This window comes from Petaurus breviceps, unplaced genomic scaffold (assembly GCF_028583685.1).
Source record: "Petaurus breviceps papuanus isolate PSGF00001 unplaced genomic scaffold, PetGlider_PUasm1.0 101, whole genome shotgun sequence".
In the NCBI taxonomy this organism is placed as follows: Eukaryota; Metazoa; Chordata; class Mammalia; order Diprotodontia; family Petauridae; genus Petaurus; species Petaurus breviceps.
The window spans coordinates 7316684-7335982 of record NW_027185575.1 but is presented as its reverse complement, the minus strand read 5'-3'; the positions used below and the strand labels follow the sequence as shown (position 1 = coordinate 7335982).

At 40.0% G+C, this 19299-nt stretch overlaps 1 protein-coding gene across 2 annotated transcripts in view; it reads right to left on the bottom strand.

The window, feature by feature from the left end:
- Positions 1 to 19299, bottom strand: part of LOC138158698 (adhesion G-protein coupled receptor D1-like) — a 476877-nt gene that overhangs the window by 42311 nt on the left and 415267 nt on the right. The gene's annotated exons all lie outside the window — the stretch shown is intronic.

The window sequence follows — 19299 nt, the reverse complement described above, 5'->3', positions numbered from 1 at the left end:
GAGAGAGAGAGAGAGAGAGAGAGAGAGAGAGAGAGAGAGAGAGAGAGGAAGGGAGGGAGGGAAGGAGGGAAGGAGGGAAGGAGGGGGGATAGAAGAGAGAGGGAGGGAGAGGGTGAGAGAGAGAGACAGTGAGAGAGAGACAGAGGCAGAGAGAAACAGAGAGAGACAGAGAGAGAGAGAGGAAATTTTCCCAAGAACAGTTCATGGGAGTGTATACACACACACACACACACACACACACACACACACACACACATACACACAGGTCTTATATTCAATACATCACAAACCTGAGTCATAGAAACCCTTAAAAAAATCTTACACTCAAGGAAATTGAATATTAACTCGGGGAAGAAGGAAGAGAGGGGAGTGATAGAAGTTGGAATTCAAAACTTAAAAAATGAATGTTAAAATTTTTTTTACATGTAATTGGGAGGAAATAAAATATTATTAAAAAAATAAAGTGCAAAAGGACCCTAATACAATAGATTTGAGAGCTACTTCTCCCCCAACCCTATCTGTCCTTGTTCCTTCTACATCTTTAATACCTTTTCAGGGCTAGACTCCTAGAAAGAATATTCTCAACTTTCTGCCTCTGTTCCTCTACTACTCATTCATTTCTCAACTCAGAGAATGATGGAAATGGAGATTCTCCAGGCTGGGAGGGAGGTAACTGAGAGACTGTCTCATACCAACTATAGCTCAACAAATTATCAAGCAACTTTTGCATGAAGATTTCTCATAAGGAGGGATCCACTGCCTCCTAAGTTAGTCTAGGTCACTGTGGGACATCTCTGCCTGTTAGAATGTGAAATCTGACTCCTTCCAATGAGTCCCCATTTGGGTCCAAGCAGAAGTTGAATTGGGTAGAGTGCTAGTCTTAGAATCAGGAAGACCTGAGTTTGGAATTTATCTCAGATACGTGCTAGCTGTGTGACCCTGGGCAAGTCACTTAACCTCAATGGATCTCAGTTTCCCCACCTGTAAAATGAGGATATTGAACATAATTATGATTCTACGATCCTCCAGTCCACGTGACAGCCTTTCATACAGTTATCATATCTGCCTCTGAACCCTGCAGGCACCTGTTCTCTGGTTTAAAAATTCCCAGTTCTTTCAGTGGACCTTCACATGCCAGGATCTTCATCAAATCCTTTCACCCTCTTGGTCACATTCTTCCTGACACTCACCAGCTTTTCAACATTTTTATGTAAAATCTGGCACTTAGGCCCGACCCTAAAGCAATTGCAAAGTAGGTACTGACCAGGGCAGGGTATTCTTCACTCTTGGACACTAGAGGCAAGTCACAGCCTTTCTCAGCCTCAGTTTTCTTAATGCCAAAATGGAAATATTAGGCATCATATGCCTCAGAGAGTTGCATGGTATTCAATGTCCCACTACAACCTTCCCTATTTCTTTTTTTTCTTGTTTTGTTTTTTTTGTTTTTCTGCTTTTTGGAGGGGGGAAGGCAGGACAATTGGGGTTAAGTGACTTGCCCAAGGTCACATGGCTAGTTTTGTGTTAAGTGTCTGAGGCTGGATTTGAACTCAGCTCCTCCTGACTCCAGGGCCAGTGCTCTATTCACTGTGCCACCTAGCCTCCCCTGAATTTTCCCTATTTCTGCTGAGGGCACAGACATCCTCCCATTCTGGGTGCTCAAATACATGACCTAAGAGACATCCTTGAGTTTTTCTTCTATTTTTCATCCTTCATGACTCAACCAGTTGGCAAGTTCTGTCTAGTCTATGTCTAATAAATCTCTTATATCTAGAACATCCTCCCCTTTCAGATAAACCCTACCCCTAACTCAGACCCACATCATGTCTTAATTAGGCTATTTGAACAACCTCCTACCTGGTCTCCCTGACTCCAGTCTCTCCCCTTTCCAACTTATTTTTTTTCACACAGCTGTTAAAATTATCTCCCTAAGACAGTACTGATCATGCGACTCCCCTGCTCAATAACCATCAGTGGCTCACCATCATAGCTGGAATGTGCCTCAGTCTGGAATTTAAGGGTCTCCCTAATCTATTTCTTATCTTATTTCCACTACTGCCCTTCATGAATCCTATGTTCAAGATAAGTTGCACATTACTGTCTGCCCAAATTCAGCATGTTATCTACTATATGTACATCCCAGACATTTGGTATGCTCTCTTCCTCCTCCTCTACCTCCTCCTTCTTCCCCTCCTTGAATCCTCCTCTTTCTTCAAGACTCAGCTTACATGCTGCCTCCTCAGTGATGCTTTCCCTGATCCATGTCCCATAACAATGTTCTATCCCTATTTAAAGGACATCATAGCATTTATATCTTCATGAGTTGTCTATTCCCCAAGTAAAATTTGTGTGTGTGAAAAAGAGACAGACAGACAGACAGAGACAAAGAGAGATAGACAGGGAGAGACAGAGAGGTGTCTTGAGAACCCCAGAGCATAGTGGATATAAATGCTGAATAGATTGCCACCTCTACTCACATTCACCATCACCTTGTTCTCTATTAGAGCGAAGGAAGCTGAAAAGAATGCGACTTGTCAAGGTCACAGAAAATAAGTTGAGGAGTCATGAATTTGAACCCAAATATTCTGACTCCAAGTCCTAGTTTTTCTATTACATCACAAATGCTTTACAGGTGTCCCTCTATAGGGGTGGGGCAGCTAGGTTTTGCAGTGGGTAGAGTGATGGACCAAAGTCAGGGATACTCATCTTCCTGAGTTCAAACCTAGCATCAGACACTTACTAGTTGTGTGACCCTGGGCAAGTCACTTAACCCTGTTTGCCTCAGTTTCCTCATATGTAAAATGAGCTAGAGAAGAAAATGGCAAAGTGCTCTAATATCTCTGCCAAGAAAACCCCAAATGGGGGAATGAAAAGTCAGATATGACTAAAACCCCTGAACAATAACAACAAAATAGGGATGAGCATTGTCTTAGGGTAAAGAAATTTAGAGGGGGTAATAAGTAGGCTCAAATGTGAGCTTAGCACCTAGAATAATTAGTTGAAATAGGAAGTGATCAGACATGTGACTTCCTTCTCCTCTCCTGTCCTCCCCATCAATACATCTGCACATTGCTATTTCCCCAGCAGTGGCTTTATGGTTTCCCAGGGTGTACTGGGTCCCTAATCCTTCAAATGAATCACAGGCTTATTCTTATTCATCTGTCCTGTTCACTAACAATAACAACAGGTCATGGTTCTGGGGTTGGAGACAAAGTTTGACTAAGACATCCTCCATGGCATCCCCAGTTTTATGACCTACAGAGTGAGTGTAGGTTTGAATAAGAAGATTCCAGGCATTTAAATCCATGCCCCCTGTGGCTCATCCTTCTCAGGCACCTCGGTGTCTTTACTAACCTTCCATTGATTCAGGAAGCAGAAATTCAGAGAAAATTGTTTAGCCGATCTCTGTTCTGCAGAAGGCAACTGAGGACTTTTGATGTTGGTCCCAACAGAAATCTCTATAAAATGAAAAGAATTCAGGAAATGATCGACATTCAGGGGAGGAACAAGGGCCCCTCTCCACCCTCTCTGGAGCCACTGGTGGCGAAGGGAAGGAGGAAGCTTCCCCATTCAAAGTAGAGGAATCAAAAGCAAGGTTGCTTGTCAGACTACTTGGATTAAATGGAACAGAAAAAAAATGGAAGAAGGGAAAACTTCTTTCTTTTTCTTTCTTGGAAGAAGTTATACACTTAGAGCAAATTCTACAGTGCAAGGTGATTTTTTGTCCTCAATTCTAAGAGTTAGGATGGGACAGAGTAGAAGGCAGCAGGCTAGGGTGTGCTGGTAAATATTTAATAACTAGGTCTCCCCCTGGAAAAAAAATGTATACAGGGCACACTTTTAAGTTTATTCATCATTCACATTTCCCCCATCACTTTCTTAAGTCAAGGTAATCAGCAAAATATTAAGTCAAGCCCTTATTTGTAGCATTTGCCCATTTCTGGTCTCTGAGTATAAATGCTTACATTGAAAATTTAACAATCAGCTCTCAAGAGTCAGTATGAACTGACTGCTTTATACTCCTGACAGCAGGTAAATTAAAAGGGATAAGGGACAGTCAGGTGGTGCAGTGGAGAGAGTGCCAGACCTGGGGTCGGGAAGACATGAGTTCAAATCTGGCATCAGACGGTTACTAGCTGTGTGACCCTGTGAAAGTCACTTAACTGCTTTTTGCCTCAGTTTTCCCAGCCATAAATGGGGATAATAATGACTTCTACTGACCAGAGCTTTTGTGAAGATCAAATGAGATAATAATTGTACAGTGCCTGGAATATAGTAAGCACTATATAAATATTAGTTGTTGTTATTATTGGTGTTATTATTACTATTATTACTTTTATTGGATGGTTAGAATCTCTTCCATGTGGCTTACAACACAGTTTTCCTAAAGCATTGGTCTAACCATGTCACTGTCCTGCTCAGTAAATGCCCATGGTTCCCTATTACCTTCAGGAACAAATATAAGCTCCTTAGTCTGGCATTCAAAGCTCCATAACTTACTACTTTCCTACCTTTCTGGTCTTCTTACACATTACTCCTATCCCCCCAAAAAGTGAAAATGACATAAAAACTGCAAAGTGCTTAGCACAGTGCCTGCCATATATGGTGCCTAATAAATGCTTATTCCCTTCTTCCTCCCCCTCTGTACACGCCACAGTTCAGACACACTGGCCTTATTGCTGTTAATCACACACAATATTCCACCTTCCATCGGCTATCTCTGGGCCATCGTTTTGATTGTTCCTCATGCCTGAAATGTTCTCCCTCCTTGCCACAGGTTTTCTTGGTTTTCTTCAAGAATCATTTCAAGAACCTCTTTCTACATGAATTCCTTTCTGGTCCCTGTGGAAGCTAATGCCATCCCCTCTAGAGTTACCTTTATATATGTATTTTATTTACTTCATATACATCTTATTTATAGTTCTATATGTGTTTTATATGTTTCTATATATGTTCACGTTGTCTCCCCTGCTAAAGTATAAGCTCCTTGAGGAGGGGGACCATATTATATTTGCCTTTCTACCTCCAATGCCTAACAGTGCCTGTTACCTAATAGCCACATAATAAATGGTTTAGTATTTCATATCTTATTCACTTAAGACTTTTAATTGCCCAATTTAGTTAGCCAGAACCAACTGGATTTTTTTTTGTATGCCTGGGGTGAGGATGGTACATCTTCCTCCCAAATGATAGGCATCCTGGTGGGGAAGAAATCTGCCCATGGCAAACATGGGTTTTCTATAAAGTTAAAGGGGTCTGAGTGGGCAGAAGCTGAAGTACAACCATAGGTGTATTATTAGCACCTTCCAAATTTACAGCTCTAGGACCACACTCCAATGGCCCCATCCCAGTTATGCTTCTGGAATTAGCATATCCAAACTCCAGAATTTTATATTAATAAGCTATAATTAGGGGTTATAATCCCCACTTCATAAAATACTATGTGGCCTTGAGCTGAATATTTTATTTTTTCTGCTACTTGGTCTCTTCCATTTTAAAAAAAGAGAAGAAAAAAAAAGAAAGGATGATTGGAAAAGACTTGGGAGAGAGGTTCACACTATGGTATTACTCATAATAAATTACTATAAACTGTTTTGCAAACATAAAAAAAGCTTACAAGTGATTAATAAGGAACCATGAACCCTTAATTGCCTTTCAGCCCCTCTATTTAAAAACTGGAATGAAATATTTCAATAGGGTTGAACTGTTTGCATTACATGCTGTTAGAATTCATTCTTGAAACTATTTCTCAAAATATTCTGCAGGTTCCTTGAGCTCAGTCTCTTCTCATTTCATTTTGCATGCTAACCTCTCCCCCCCATCCCCACCCCAGCCTTGTTCAACTGAGAAAATTTTCTATGGCATTAGGGAATGAGGTATAGCTAAATGCAGCCACCCATTCCACATATTTGTGTAATTATACTGAGAGATAATGGCAGCCATGAAACCAATCTGGGAGTTTGGGGGGGGTGGGAAATTAGGGAAGGAAAAGTAGAAGACCCTATGCCTGACCCTTTTTGCTCCATATTTATTGCCTGGGTTAGATCCTGGGTTATTTAAAATGTTTGTTAAGATATCAAGTCTGGAGATTCCCCATATTAAACTCCTAATGACTTATGATTCCAGAGTGGTGACATGTGTAACCTAGAATGTAATGAGAGTTTCATTAATTTGGGATTCTCACTGAAACTGTTGACAAGGTCCTTCTGCCTGATGTCAGAAAACATCACTGATGAAACAAGTTAGGGGTTGCCATTCCATTTTAGGGGATAATGGAACCATGCATGCCATCTTCCCTTTTAAGGCATAACATATATATTTTTTTAAGCAATCAGGGTTATGTAACTTGATCAAGGTTACACGGCCAGTTATTTTGTGTGGGTGTTAAGTATCTGAGGCCGGAACCGATCCCAGGTCTCACGACGCTGGGGCTGGCGCTGTTACTCACTGCGCCACCTGGCCGCCCCTATGGCATAATATTAATAAAGTGAAATATTTGTGATAATCTGGTCATTTCAGCTGGCTATAGCCTTACCCTTTTTTGTGAGATAGTTTTTCTCATCAAAAATTATATTTAAACTTTCTTGCAAGGAAGTTGTTTCCCAAATGCCCTCAGTCTCCAAGGTCCTTCTATCCCTCAGTTTTCTGTTTGTTCATCTGTTTTTACCCAAGGAAAACAGGCCTTGCTGATAAAGCAGAGCTGTTATCTCACCAGCTGTAGCTTGGTAAAGAGCAAGAAGCTACATGTGCTCTAAGGGACCCAACTATAAGGGGGTTTTGTACTAATTTGATGATGGGTCAGACAAATACAAGAAGAATAAGGTTAGAGAGCCCCAAAGAAAAGTAACTATTTCCAGGATGAGGAAGGTAATCCATCATTATTATTAGTAGTAATTGCTACTATTGTTATTGTCACTACTACTATGCTGCTGCTGCTGCTACTACTACTACTATGGCTATTACTACTACTGCTACTACTACTACCAGCACTACAACTACTACTACCACCACCACTACCACTACTACTACTACTATCAGCACTACAACTATTACTACTACCACCACCACCACCACTACTACTACAACTACTACCAGCACTACAACTACTACTACTACTACTACTACTACTGCTACTACATAGAATTCTTGTTCAAGCATATGTTAAACAGTATGACCTCTGAGGCTCCTTTCAAAAAAAGTTCTAATTAGGTTCTTGCATCAGGGCCTGAATTTAGACAGCATTCACTGCACTTGCTGTCTAGCAGCATAGAAACAACTGAAATTACTTAACATCAAGTTAGCAAGAAAAATTGAAGTAAGAACCTAAGTAATAGCCTGGAATGAGAATATCTTCCTTTCCCTAACTACTCTCTTCCTCCTCCTGTCCCAACTTGATTCACAGAACTTTATGCTATTTGCCCTGAGCAAAAATGATTTTTCGATAATTATTTGGTAGCCATCAGCATCTGCGAAATTTGACTTGGGGTAAACCATGACTTCATTATTCCTGCTTTTTTTCTTGCAAATTCCTTGTGGTAAGGTTTCCTCCATTCTGTTCATTGCAAATGAAAGCTGACTGGAATTGCTTGTATGTATACTATCATTTTTTTTTAAATTGTGACTAAACTCCAACAAGGACCAGACCTAGAACAGAATATTCATAGTTCACAGCTCTGTTGTGAACTCCCAAGATAAGACCCATTTGTTGAACAAATAGATGCTTGGGACTATTAATCCTGATTGGGAATGGTTGGGGTAGGGGTGGGGAAGACAGGCAGATGCTGTTCAGACTAAAAATAAGGAGGAAAGATGATTTTAAAATAATACCTATGGGAAAGTGGGGCAACAAGGTGAAGGAAAACATCGTTTTACCCTTTTAAATAGGAAAAGATCATCCAATTTACAGTCTGGGGTCACAGATGCAATTCCCAATTCTACTACTTAATGGCTGACATTTATATAGGACGCTCAGGTCTGCAAAGCCCTTGGTACACATTATCTCATTGCACTCACACAAAAAGCCTCTTTAGGAAAGCGTTATTGTTTTCCCAATTTTACAAGGGAGACACTTCAGGCTCAGAGAGGTAAATTAGCTTGCCTGTGGTCAGACTAAGTATCTGGGACAGCAATGGAACCCGTTTTTCCCTCAATCTAAGTCCAGTGTGTCATCTAGTACACCAAAGTTGTACACTCGCTGAGTGCACCACTCACTCCATTAAAATGTAATTGGGAAATGCTTAACAAAATAAATTAAAATAAAATAAAACATAGGTAATGTTACCTTGTGATTTTCTAAGTCAAGATACTGCCTGCAAGGATCATCATTATTTGAGTTTGATATCACTGTACTATATTCTGTTCCTTCTCAGTATAACCTGCATGATCTTGGAAAATTCACATGACTTAACTTAAGCTTATCTTCAGTTTCTTGATGGGAAAAAAAGGGCAATTTTAATCAACCAATTAAAAGGCATTTATTAAGGGCCTACTAAGTTTTTCGTCTTCCATTTTCTCCCCAACCTCACCCAATGGAGAATAACTGCTTCTATTGAGGAAGAGACCTTTGCATCTCCCCTCCATCAAAGAAATCACAAGAGAAATGCACACAAAGGCAAAAAAATTGGGAAAATTGTATTTTGGGCTGGGCCCACTTTTCTTTTCCAATGTATAAGTTCCCCAACAGAAACTAGTAGCAACAGGATATCGGTCATGATTTTCACTGTAAATGGGTTCAATATCTGATGAGTCTATCAGACCTGAGGACAAATCTTAGCATGTGCATCCCTTTCTTCCAGTCCTTGCCTAAAAGCTGAATAACTGACACCTGTTTGATTATCCTTTGGCACTTTTACTTCTTGGCCTCAAAGGGCAGGACAAGGACTAATGGGTGAAGTTACAGAGCACCAAATTTTAAAATGATGTAATTTTCTGACTTTTGGTTACAGATCACTTCAATTCAATGATCATTTAGTTAGCATCTACTCTACTCCAGAACTGTACTAAGAACTGGGGATACAAAGATGAAATTAAAATAGACCCTGTCCTCAGGGAGCTTACACTCTATGGAAGAAAACAACTTGAACATGAAGAAACAGAATTTATATAAGTGCAATGAAAACACAGGGTAATTTCAGAGAGGGGGAAGATACAAAAACCAGGGGTGGGGAGGGAAGAGGTGAGAAAGGGCCTCCTGTAGGAGAAGGTAGTTGAACTGAGCATTGTTGGGAGTTAAGGATTCCAAGGAGAATGGCAAAACACTCCAGTATCTATGCCAAGAAAACCCCAAATGGGGTCACATAGAGTCAGACACAAGTAAACAACAACAAAAGGGTTCCAGATGATTCCCTAGACCTAACAGCTATGCATACCATCATGGATCAGGCTTACAGATTGTAACATTCACTTTTGACAAAATTCTCCTTGGTGTGAATCCTGTAGCCAGGTAGCACCCTGGAGAGGGAAACAGCTTATCTGTGTCAGCAATCCTCCTTAACTTGATCAATCCTACAGCAATCTGTTCCCTGTCTCCACTGTTTCCCATTACAAAGGAAATACAGATGTTTAAGCCTCTCCTTAATTTTACTTTACACATGGCAAAGAGTGAACAAGGCGGCAGATGGCTGATGACAGGGCAAAGTCCTGATGGATCTCTTTGCTACCTCTTTCAAGAATATCTGGGGCAGAAGACGAGTTTTTTTTATACTTTTTAGTGATTTTTGGCTCATAGGGAGACTTCAGTAGAGAATATCACCCTCACAAGTGGAGGATGGGAATAGTTGTTTTTATTACATTTCCACCTATTTTCAGATTTGTTGTTCAGTCCTATAAGTCATATCTCACTCTTTCTGATCCCATTTGGGGTTTTCTTGACAAAGATACTGGAGTGGTTTGCCATTTCCTTCTCCAGATCATTTTACAAATGAGGAACCTGAGGTAAAAAGGTTTAAGTGACTTGTCCAAGGTCACACAGCTGGTAAGTATCTGAGGTCAAATTTGAACTCAGGTCTTCCTGACTTCAGACCCAATGCTCTGTGAGCAGCACCAATAGACATTAACCAACAGGAGCTTGAAGAAAAGGGGGACAACCAGGACATTCAACTAGTTCCACCCAACCTTCCTCCCAGGGGTGTTTTGGAGCCGGTTCAAACTGACTAGAGAGAGTCAATTGTCCAACTTTCCAAATTATGAGATCACATCGGTAAGGTGCATCATTCCATAATAAAAATAATAATAAGTATAACGACAAGAACATTCATATAGTGCTTATTATGTGCCAAGCTCTTTATTATTATATTCTCATTTAATCCTGACAACAACCCCTGGTAGGTGACATTATTATCCCCATTTACAAATGAGGAAACTGGGTGACAAGGAGTCACACAGTTAGCAAGTGTCTGAGGCTACATTTGAACTCAGATCTTCCTTGCTCCAAGCCCAGCACTCTACCCACTGTATCACCTATCTCAGCACCCCCTCCGTGTTACAGATGAGATGAATCTAAAGCCAAAAGAGGCCCGTCCAAGGTCACAGGGGTAGTAAGTGTCAGAGGTGAAAGTTGAACCTAAGTCTAGATCTTGCATTTGTGAAGTCAGTTTTTTTGAACCCACACAGAGATTTATGCCCCTTTGGCTGATCAGTCTGGTGAGCTCTTTGTCGGAATCCTGATATCATCATCCAAATAAACTAGCCAGATTTGTGTTATCTTCATACATAGATGTATATCCTCCTGCTTTCCACCCTTTTTTATCCTTTTGTATTGACCCAGTTGATAAACCAGACTCTGGGAAGACATCTTCTCTACTTGCCTCTAAAGACTAACTTTTCTTTTTTTTAAGTTTTGTCTGCTATGTTCCTAGCACCGGATTAGGAATTTTTTATTATTAGACAAGAGATAAGAGATTTTTTTAAATTGTCTCTGAAAACACAGAAGGAATTATGAATAGGGAAATGGGCTGGGAGGGGTCTAGGACAGTGTCACACCTAGGGATATGCTGGAGCCTGCTAGAAACTACTTGAGAGTTAATTGTTAAATTTTCAGCGTGAGCATTTACACTCTGGAAATCAACAAATGCTACAAATCAAGGCTTAATAGATTGTTTTGTTGGTTGTCTAGACTCAAGAAGGTGATGGAGAAAATTTTAATAAAGCAAATTAAATTTTAAAAGGTATCCTGTGTACATTTTTTATCCAGAGGGTCTGATGCTAAATATTTCCCAGGACACCACTGGCCTAACCCCTGACCAGTCTGGCCCAGGCTGCCTCAAGGTCCTGCCCATGTTTAGGCACATGCTGACTGCTCAAAGATTTAAATGTCAACAGTTTTGGCTTTGGGAGGCTCTCCCACTCTTTGTAACAGAACATAGAATATAGAGCCAAAGACCTACCTTAAATTTGACCTCTGACTCCTGCCAACTGCCTGTCCTTAGTCAAAATACTTCATATCTCTGGGCCTTAATTCCTCCCATGTGAAAATGAAGGGGTGGGCTCCATGGCCTCTAAGACACCTTTCAGTCACCTTAAACCCAAGATGTTATGATTCATTTTCATTTCCCTCTCTTACCCTATTTCTTCCTTCAGGGAATCCTTCCCATTGACTGATAAGACAACACAAAGTTCTAATGGTGGAATTTCAGACACTGTGACAAGTGGAAGAAAGGTTACTTGGGCAGAGGAACTTTTCCACAAAGACCATAAATCAGCACCTACTTAAAGGGGCTGGTCCTGCCTGCACTGTAGACCAAACTCATAGGGAGAAGAAAATTCAAATTGCCTCCTTGGCAGAGGGTGCTTTGTTCTAGAATGTAATAGCACTCAATTCAGCAGTCAAACAGCAGAGCCTGAGTCAGCAATGCTACCCTAAAAAAATTGGATTGTTTCCCAATTTTACCATTTGTCCTTTTTTTTCTCTTTTAATTCCCCCCCAACCCTTTAGCGTGTTAGACAGCAAAGTTAAATTATTGAAGTCGACTGGTTCCTCTTATGGAAATTTTTGAAGCTGGAGCTGGTGAGGTGAATAATTATGCTAGATCCCCAAAGGAAGAAAAGGAATGAAAGACACATTTTATCCAATCCTTTGTAATCCCTTTAAAAGGTTGGGTTAGTAAAGTGATTGCAAATGATTCCCAGAGCATCCCAATGGGAGACGTGCACTAACTGCCCTGGATGAGAACAGCTCCAGGACAAAGCGTTACCCATAGAGCCAATGCCAGTGAATGTGAGCTCAAGCAGGAGATGGACTCAGAGCTATTTAGTCATTCAATGGATGGGGGCTCAAAGAACAAAATCCTTTTCCATCCATTCCTCTGCCCTTGAAACAGCCTGCTTAAAAGAGGGATTTGCAGTCTTTGGAAACTATGGGGAATATCAGAGGACATGAGCAAAATAGATGTGAGCTCTACCCATGTCATTCAGAATTCCCTACTCTGTTTGTGAAAGCAGATGCATCCGAAATGAATTAATTGATATTCTGTCTCTCCGGACAGAAAAAAAAAAGGAAGGGGGGGGATTCTTTCTTATATCAAGGCAGTATGGAATAGTAGATAGGGTATTAGACTTGAAGTCAGAAAGTCCTGGATTCAAATCCCAAATGTGACCCTTTGCGTCATATCTAGAAACACAGGTAGACAGAGCATTTATTAAGCACTTATTAGGGTCAAGCACTAGGTTAAGTACTGGAGATACCGACAGAAGCAATGGGGACATAAAATAAATACAAGCAAACAAATTTGTCCCTGCTCTCAAGGACTTTATATTCTAATAAAGAAGAGCTGGAAAGCAGGAGGGAAGTGGAAATGTCAGGAAATTTCATGGAGACCTTGATCTTCTCATGATAAGGCCAAAGTCACCCTATCAAAACAGAGTGTTTGGGGACAGGAGGGACAGGAGCAGTCTAATTGTTCAGTAAGGAGGAGGTGGAGATTATGGTCCAAGTGCAGATGGCATAACATGGAGGTGACCTGTAAGGCATTTCAGAGGCCATCTAGTGCAATCCTTTTATTGTAAGGATGAGGAAATCGACTTAACACACACACACACACACACACACAAAAAAAAAAAAACTAGCCGTATGACCTTGGGTAAGTCACTTAACCCCAATTGCCCTACCTTCCCCCCTCCAAAAAGCAAATAAATCAATAAATATTTTTAAAGGATGAGGAAATTGAGACCCAAGGTAAGAATGTAGCTTCTCCAAGGCCAACTGGTCACTAAGTATGCAGGTTGGAATTGGAACCCAGATTCTCTGATTCCAGAGACAACATCCTTTACATAACTCCATACTGTCTCCCTGTTCAAGTCTAGTCTCTTCAAATCCCAGTCTTCTTATGTGTAAGATGAGGAGAATAATGAATGCAGAGTCGACCTCACTGTTTTGTTTTTCAGGTTTTTTATTTTTTGAGAAAAAACTGAAATATAGTAATGAGAAGCAAGAATTTTGCAAAAAGTTAAAGTACCATATCAATGGCAGATACGTTATTATTGGGGCTGAGACAGATGAGATCCAACCCTGAGATTTGCAGTCCAAGAGTCAGGCACAATGGTCTAAGAGAAAAATACTTATTTTAATATATGAACCATTCTTTCCACTTGTAAACACAAAGAAGAGGGTGATGGAAAACTACTCTCCATCATGCCATGGACACATCTGGTGACCACAAATGCTCCCTATGAATCATCCCCTAACACTTGCCATGTCTACCCTGCTTCTAGGGGTTCCCTGATCGTAGCATGACCTTGAGGAATAGTCGACAGACCAATGGTAGCTTTCCCAATCCTGAATCCATCCTTGGGCTTCCAATCTTCTTCCTCCACACTTACCTTGTTAGCTCATCCAAGGCCACAGCTTCAATTCTATTCTAGGTTTGCAGAATCGCAGAATATTCCTTTGCTTCCAGGTCTATGCTTTGGAGCCAAGAAAAATATATCTAATCCCTCTTCCATAGGACAACCCTCAAAATACTTTTAAGGCTGCTCTCATGTTTCCCTTGAATCTGCTTTTCTTTAATGGGGGAAACAGTGTTGGACCTGGAGTTTGGAAGACTTGGCTTTCAGGCCTGCCCCTGACACATTAACTATGTGATATTGGGAAACTTATTTAACTTCTCCGAGTTTCAACTTCATCTACAAAATGGCAATAGTATCTTATAGACTAATCCAATAAATATTTATTAATTACCAAATATGTTCCATGCACTGTACTAAGTGTTGGGAGTACTACTAATAAAAAAAGAAACACAGTCCCAGTCCCTGCCTCAAAAACTTTACAATCTATGATTATGATGCCAAACAGTTGGAAATCTGTCTTGGAAGTTTTCTCAACAGGAGTCCCTCGTGCTAGTGGAATCATATAGCCAGTCTTCTGTCTTCATATTTACCTACGTATGTTCATTCTGTCTCTCCTTTAGAATGTAAGCTCCTTGAGGGGAAGGACTATTTCACTATTTTTTTTTCCTTTGGTCCCCACCACTTAGTACTAATGGCTGACACATAGTAAGCCCTTAGTAAATGATGATTGATTGATTGGTTTGAAACCTTAAAGGACCACAGAAATAGCAGTTATTCATATAACTCAACTGATCTTCATACGTCATGATCTCAAAGCCTTCATTATACCAAACTACAAACTAAGGATATTTCCCAGGATTCCACAAAATGTGAAGGGTAGTGCTGGGAGATAATTCCAATACTAACTCCATCTAAAATAGTAAATATGAAATTTTACATTTATTAAAAACTAATAATGTATTGACAATTTTTCAGCATGAAAATACACTTAATTTCCTCTAGGGCAAAAATTTCCCAAGATTCTTTTATCCAGTGGGCATTCCATACCTTCAGGTCCTTACAGAAATAGACTTTCTGGGATTTCCAATATATTCTAAGTCTCAAGAGCTCCCTGACTAAGATAGTTTGAAAACATCCTACTGCTATATAACAGTATTTATGAAGAGTAATAATAATGATAGTAGTTTATACTTATATAGGGCTTTAAGGTTTGCAAAGCACTTTGTATACATTATATAATTGAGTTTCACAAAGTGATATTAATATATATATATATATTTAATTTTCCTGATGAGAAATCTGAGGTTGAGAGAAATTGAGCCCACCCAGGATCACACAGTCAGTATCTGAGTCAGGATTCCAACTCAGGTTTACTATCTCAAAGTTCAGCCCTCTAGTCATATGTTATCTAGCTGCCCCTAGGACCATCAGCAAGGTACCTTATTTCAAAACACTCTTTTAAGGATTTTTTAAATCTATCATTTTCTCTACAAAGTCAACTATTCTTTTTCCATACAATTCTTTAAAAATTCTCTCCCTAGAAAGTAACAAATACCCCATTAATGGGACCTTGTAAGAACTGTCCCTGGTTCTAATCACTAGTAATTCCTAGAATCATTCAATTGATCTGACCATAATGCCCTGTTACCTAATAAGTTATTACAATGGAAGAGAAAGAACTCATTCACATCACTGCAACTAAGATATGAAACTGATATTTTCTGTTAGAGAGATTTCATGATTATAATCGAGAGACACACCCAATCAGCCATTGTAAAGACCACCAAAAGCCTAGAAGAGTCAGGAGTCAGTCCTCATTCTTGAGAGCTTCAAACTAAGAAAAGAATGTGTACTTCTCAGCTCCCAGAAGATAGGATTTTTTAGGTTCGAATACTTGAAAAAAAGTCATAGCATATGAATGTATGTGTGTATATGCATAAACACACATATACATACATGCATTACTTGTTTGTTGTTGGCTAGTCAGTTTCAGTTGTGTCTGACTGTTCATAATTCTTTTAGGGGTTTTCTTGGCAAAGATACCAGAGGCATTGCCCCTTACTTCTCAAGCACATTTTACAGATGAGGAAACTGAGGCAAACAGGGTTAAGTGACTTGTCCAAGGCCACACAACTAGTAAGTGTCTGAGGACACATTTGAACTCAGGAAGATGAGTCTTCCTAACTCCAGGTCCAGTACTCTATCCACTGTACTACCTAGTTGCCCAACATACATTATACATATATACATATGTGTGTACATGTATATGTATATGCCTAAAAGAATATATATATACCTTAAATATATATACATATATATACCTAAATGTATGTATATGTGTGTGTGTTTCTAAGCAGATATAGGTGCTTGTATATATTCCCAGATATACTTATATATCATTATACATGTATGTAAATTTAGTACATACCATTGACTTTATATGTAAATATACTTACACATATATGACATACATACATCTTATAAATGTATTTAACCTTCCTAAGAATTCACCAATTGCAGATATAGTAAACTTCTGTTCCCAAATCAGCTATCTAAGGGGTAATCAAAGAATCCTGGCATCATATTTTCCTTTCATTAAATCATTCAACAAACACTTAACTCCTCACTCTATGCCAGGCACTTTGCTAGGTACCTGCGATGTAAAGATAAGAATGAACTTACATGTTACGAAGGAGGGGAGATGGGAGAGATAGCATATGCTTATATAAATATATGCTGAATATACCCTAAATCAACATAAGGCAATTGGATGGGGAAGGCCCTAACAGATGGGAGGTAGGTGGGAGAGGATCAGGAAAGGTCTGTCCTATGGATCACGCCATTTGAAGGAAATTTGGAAGGAAATAAGGGATTCTAAGAGATAAAGGGAAGAAGACGGAGCATTCTGGTAATGGGGAACAGCCAGTGCAATGGCAGGGAGACAAGAGATGGAGTGATGTGTGTTAGGAATGACAAGATATTCAGTCTGGCTGGACCACAGAGTGAAGGAGGATGAAAATACATAACGAGGCTGAAGAGGCATGTTGGGACTGAGTTGTAAGGGGTTTTAAATGCTAAGCAGAGGAGCTTATGATATATAATCCAACTCCCTCATTTTATAAACCCGGCTGTAGAGGTTAAGTGACTTGCCCATGGTCATTCAGATATATGCAGGTTACACTGTGGTAAATGACAGTTCTGTGGTTTGAACCCTTTCCCTCTCACCATAAATCAAACACTTATATCATTGGCTCAGAGATTTAGAGCTGGATGAAATCTTAGAAGACATTTAGTTCAACCCTCCTCATTTTACAGATGAGGGGAAAATAAAAGGTGGTGTAGTGTATAAAGTGTTGGAGTTGGAGGCAGCAAAAACTAAGCTATCAGATGTTTACCAGCTATGTGACCTTGGGCAACTCAATTTCTGGGCCTCAGTTTCCCCATTTGTAAAATGTGCTTAGTAAAAGTACCTCCCTTCCGGGATTGTTTTGAGGATCATGGAGATAACATATGTAAATTGCTTTGCACACTTGCCATGTACTTTCTAAATGCTACTTATTATTATTGCCTAGATTAGACCAGGTAGTAAGTGGAAGAAATGAAATTTTATCAGATCCTCTGACTCTATTCCCAAATCTTGTTGTTGTTCAGTTGTTTCAGTCATATCCAAGTCTTCATGACCCCATTTTGGGGTTTTCTTGGCAAAGATACTGGAGTAGTTTGCCATTTCCTTCTCCAACTTATTTGACAGATGAGGAAACTGAGGCAAACAGGATTAAGTGACTTGCCCAGGGACACACAACTAGTAAGTGTATGAAGCCATATTTGAACTCAGGAAGATAAGTCTTCCTGGCTCCAGGCCCAGAACCCTATCCACCATGTCAGCTACCTGCCCAAATCTTAAATCACGTCAATTCAATCCAACCAATACTTAATAAACACCTAGTATATGCAGAGCCCTATATTAATTAGGTGCTGAGAATGCAAAGACAAAAATCCACCTAGAAGATTTTTTTCCTTACTTTCCTGAAAACCCAGCAGCCAAGAAGGATCCTGGCCGCACCTACCCATGGCTGCAAGAGCATTTGAGTAGCATTTTAATTAAGAAAAGCTAAATCAAGTGTTTAAACATCTTCTGCTCTGCTTTAATTTCTAATTAAACTGCACAGGTCTGTTCCATAGTCAGTGGCACCCAGATCAGAACAAAAGGCAGATTAGCCTCCAAATTAAAATTTGGGGAGCGAATTTGGGGTGGGGAGAGAAGAGGAGTGTATATTTTAGAGATGCAGTTTTTTTATTTTATTCCTCTATTTTATAAAACATATCTGGCCCCGAGCTGCCATTATTTTTTTTAAGATCTGATCAACTTTGCTTTGATTTGGTGAAATTCAAAAGTTTGATTTAATATTGGTACTGTAATAATTATTTATGGCCATGATCATAGACAGCTGGTAATACACAGCTTAAAAGGGGATTCTTTTCTGGAGGATGCATTCAAATTTGAAAATTAAAGATAGAAGCATCTTTGGTAGGTGTCCCCTTAATCACTAGCAGAATAAGAGTCCTGGTCAGTTACAGTGTCTTAATCCAGTTGGAAGGTTGTTTGTCAAAGAGCATATCCATTGGCAGTCCAATTAGGCCCTAGCCTGGGCTATAAACATCCTTCTGGGGTCTTGAGCCAGCCATGGTATATCAAAGAGCTGGTTTTAATGCATTTGCTGAGCAAGCAGCATGTGATATGTCAGGGCAGTCTTTTCATGTTCTCTAATCCTAGCTTCTGAATGTCAGTGGTGACTGGTACAGAGGCCCCCCTGGTCACAGGGGGTCTAGAAGGAAGCATTTGATATTTGGCTTTGGAGGTTTGAAGTGTTTAAGAAGAACATGTTCCAAAGCTCACTAGGCTCATGAAATAGCTACATCGGAGGCAGATGAAAAGTTATGGCCATTGCCTAGATAGAGCCCCACTGCCCAGGCTCAATTCACAGATTAGCACCTCTGCGGAAAGGGAAGAAAAATAAGAAGGGGCAGAAAAATTATTTGAAGGTACATTAAGAAAAGAGGAAGCAGAGACAGAAATAGAGAGAGATAAAGAGAAAGAGAGAGAGATAAAGCAATAGAGAGAGACAGAGGGAGGTACAGAGAGAGAGAGCAAAACAAAAAGAGAGACAAAGACAAAGAGAAGGAAAGAAGGAAGGAAGGAAGGAAGGAAGGAAGGAAGGAAGGAAGGAAGGAAGGAAGGAAGGAAGGAAGGAAGGAAGGAAGGAAGGAAGGAAGGAAGGAAGGAAGGAGAGACAAAGAGATAGTGAAAGAGAGGGAGGAAGAAAACAAGACACAGAGAGAGAGAGAATGAAAGAGAGAGAAGGAAGGAAGGATGAAGAAAGAGACAGGGACAGAGAGATGGGAAGATATAGAGGGAGAGAGAAAGAGATACAGAGAGAAGGAGATAGAGTGAGACATGGGGGGGAGAGAGAGGGAAAGAGAGAGAGAGAGAGAGAGAGAGAGAGAGAGAGAGAGAGAGAG